Consider the following 4,454-nt stretch of genomic DNA (forward strand, 5'->3'; position numbering starts at 1 on the left):
ATCACAACAACAACAGTGGTGGCCACAACAACGTCAGCTTCTCCAACAACTACCACAGCTTCTCTAACAACCACAGTCTCTCCAACAACCACAAAAGCTTCTCCAACAACAACCACAGCCTCTCCAACAACAACCACGGCTGCTGTCACAACAACAGCTTCTCCTACAACCACAACAGCTTCTCCAACAAAAACCACAGCCTCTCCAACAACAACCACGGCTGCTGTCACAACAACAGCTTCTCCAACAACAACCACAGCCTCGCAAACAACAGCCACAGCTGCCATCACAACAACAATAGTAGTGGCCACAACAATGTCAGCTTCTCCAACAACCACAACAGTTTCTCCAACAACAACCACAGCCTCTCCGACAACAACAACAGCCTCTACAACAACAACGACACCGTCGCAAACAACAACCACAGCCTCTCCAACAACAACAACAACAACAGACTCTCCAACAACCACAACAGCATCTCCAACAACCACAACAGCATCTCCAACAACAACCACAGCCTCCCCAACAACCATCACAGCCTCCCCAACAACCACAACAGGCTCTCCAACAACCACAACAGCATCTCCAACAACAACAACAACAACAACAACAGCATCTCCAACAACAACCACATCCTCTCCAACAACCACAACAGCATCTCCAACAACCACAACACCTTCTCCAACAACAACCACAGCCTCCCCAACAACCACCACAGCCTCCCCAACAACAACAGCTTCTCCAACAACAACCACAGCCTCTCCAACAACCACAACAGCTTATTCAACAACAACCACTGCTGCTGTCACAACAACAGCTTCTCCAACAACCACAACAGCTTCTCCAACAACAACCACAGCCTCTCCAACAACAACAGCTTTTCCTACAGCCACAACAGCTTCTCCAACAACAACCACAGCCTCTCCAACAACTACAACAGCATCGCCAACAACAACGACAGCTGCCATCACAACAACAACAGTCGTGCCCACAACAACATCACCTTCTCCAACAACTACCACAGCTTCTCCAACAACCACAGCTTCTCCAACAACATCCACAGGCTCTCCAACAACCACAACAGCTTCTCCAACAACAACCACAGCCTCTCCGACAACAACAACAGCCTCTACAACAACCACAACAGCATCTCCAACAACCACAACAGCATCTCCAACAACAACAACAAAAGCATCTCCAACAACCACAACAGCTTCTCCAACAACAACCACAAAAGCATCTCCAACAACAACCACTGCTGCTGTCACAACAACAGCTTCTTCAACAACCACAACAGCTTCTCCAACAACAACCACAGCTTCTCCAACAACAACAGTGGCCACAACTCCAGACTCAACAGCAGCACCCACAGTAAATGAAGGAACTCTGGGATTAGTATTCAGAATATTGCGTGGTTTCCAAAATGACTATTTGGATCCTACCAGTGCAGCATACCAACTACTGGCATTAAATGTTACAACGGAGGTGGGCAAACCTTTTTTTTAAAAATCTTTCTATGTTTAAAAGATGGGACAGAATTGTTAACGCTTTTTTTCTCTCAGGTGAATCGAGGTTACAGAATAATTTTTCCTTTCGCTTACCGAAGGTGTAGGATCCTTGGATTCTCGTAAGTAATAATTACCTTAAAATAAATGAAAACTCACCTGGAATTAAAGAGTATTACAATTGAAATATGCTTCAATATGAATCAAAATACATGTATATATACAAATACACATTTTATAATTTCATGTTGCTGAATTTGAAGAAAAAATGCACAGGAGAGAAAAGTTTTTAAATACAAAACTAAACATTTTGTATCTTTGTGTACAGGAGCGGATCAGTGATTGTCAACATGACCCTCATCTTCACGAACAAGACTGTGGTTCCCAATACGACCAGTGCTGAGGAGGGACTTGAGGTGTCTCTGGCCGAGGGGAATACCGACCTCAATGTGGACACAACCTCCATCACTGCAAGTAAGTGATTATATGTAACTGTATTATTCGATGACAATTCTGCATTTGTGGTAATATCACCATTACAATATCCTATTCCATTGTTTGCCGAGTCTCTCTACAATGATTTTCCAAACAAATGGGACTGTTAACAAGAGCATAAATCTTGAGCATTCTTTTCTCCCTGTTAAGTTGACTCTGTGACAACAACGTCCAGCCCAAGAGCCGCCGCTGCTACTGCCTCAACAACAGTTGCCTCTACTATAACAACATCTATGATGACAACAACTACAGTTTCTCCAACAACAACCACAGCCTCTCCAACAACCACAACAGCTTTTCCAACAACAACCACAGCCTCTCCAACAACCACAACAGCTTTTCCAACAACCACAGCCTCTCCAACATCCACCACAGCTTCACCAACAACAACCACATCCTCTCCAACAACCACAACAGCTTCTCCAACAACAACCACAGCCTCTCCAACAACCACAACAGCTTCTCCAACAACAACAACCACAGCCTCTCCAACAACCACTACAGCCTCCCCAACAACCACAACAGCTTCGCCAACAAAAAGCACAGCTCCCATCACAACAACAACAGTACTGCCCACAACAACGTCAGCTTCTCCAACAACAACATCCTCTCCAACAACCACAACAGCTTCTCCAACAACAACCACAGCCTCTCCAACAACCACAACATCATCGCCAACAACAACCACAACTACAATCACAACAACAACAACTGTTGTGCCCACAACAACGACAGCTTCTCCAACAACTACCACAGCCTATCCAACAACCACAACAGTTTCTCCAACAACAACAAAAGACTCTCCAACAACAACAACAGCTTCACTAACAACAACCACATCCTCTCCAACAACCACAACAGCCTTTCCAACAACAACCACAGGCTCTCCAACAACAACCACGGCTGCTGTCACAACGACAACTTCTCCAACAACAACCACAGCCTCTCCAACAACAACTACAGATTCTCCAACAACAACCACAGCCTCTCCAACAACCACAACAGCTTCTCCACCAACCACAACAGCTTCTCCAACAACAACCACAGCCTCTCCAACAACCACAACAGCAACGCCAACAACAACCACAGCTGCCATCACAACAACAACAGTAGTGCCCACAACAACGTCAGCTTCTCCAACAACTACCACAGCTTCTCCAACAACCACAGCTTCTCCAACAACATCCACAGCCACTCCAACAACAACCACAGCTTCACTAACAACAACCACAACTTCACCAACAACAACCACATCTTCTCCAACGACAACCACATCTTCTCCGACAATAACCACAACCTCTCCAACAACCTCTCCAACAACAACCACAGCCTCTCCAACAACAACCACAGCCTCTCCAACAACCACAACAACTTCTCCAACAACTACAACAGCCTCTCCAACAACCACAACAGCTTCCCCAACAACATCGACAGCCTCTCCAACAACAACCACAACTTCACCAACAACAACTACATCTTCTCCAACCACAACCACAGGCTCTCCAACAACAACCACGGCTGCTGTCACAACAACAGCTATTCAAACAACAACCACAACTTCTTCAATAACAATCATAACCTCTCCAACAACCACAACAGCTTCACCTACAACAACCACATCTTCTCCAACAACCACAACAGCTTCTCCAACAACAACCACAGCCTCTCCAACAACCACAACAGCTTCTCCAACAACAACAACAGCCTCTCCAACAACCACAACTTCACCAACAACAACAACAGCTTCTCCAACAACAACCACAGGCTCTCCAACAACAACCACGGCTGCTGTCACAACGACAGCTATTCAAATAACAACCACAGCTTCTCCAACAACAACCACAGCCTCTCCAACAACGACAACAGCTTCACCAACAACAACCACATCCTCTCCAACAACCACAACAGCTTCTCCAACAACAACCACAGCCTCTCCAACAACCACAACAGCTTCTCCAACAACAACCACAGCCTCCACAACAACCAATACAGCCTCCCCAACAACCACAACAGCTTCTCCAACAACAACCACGGCTGCTGTCACAACAACAGCTTCTCCAACAACCACAACAGCTTCTCCAACAACAACCACAGCCTCTCCAACAACCACAACAGCATCGCCAACAACAACTACAGCTGCCATCACAACAACAACAGTCGTGCCCACAACAACGTCAGCTTCTCCAACAACAACCACAACTTCACCAACAACAGCTATTCAAACAACAACCACAGCATCTCCAACAACAACCACAGACTCTCCAATAACCACCACAGCTTCACCAACAACCACCACATCCTCTCCAACAACCACAACAGCTTCTCCAACAACCACAACAGCTTCTCCAACAACAACCACAGCTGCAATCACAACAACAACAGTAGTGCCCACCACAATGTCAGCTTCTCCACCAACATCCACAGCCTCTCCAACCACCACAAAAGCTTCTCCAA

At 46.0% G+C, this 4,454-nt stretch overlaps 1 long non-coding RNA gene across 1 annotated transcript; it reads left to right on the top strand.

The window, feature by feature from the left end:
* The first annotated feature begins 1,327 nt into the window (after positions 1-1,327).
* Positions 1,328-1,973, top strand: LOC310820867. Its single transcript, XR_014554839.1, has 3 exons — positions 1,328-1,485; positions 1,563-1,627; positions 1,834-1,973. It is a non-coding gene; the product is annotated as an uncharacterized lncRNA (long non-coding RNA).
* The last annotated feature ends 2,481 nt before the right edge of the window (positions 1,974-4,454 follow it).

The sequence above is a fragment of the Argentina silus genome, assembly GCF_951799395.1.
Source record: "Argentina silus genome assembly, chromosome: 21".
NCBI lineage: Eukaryota > Metazoa > Chordata > Actinopteri > Argentiniformes > Argentinidae > Argentina > Argentina silus.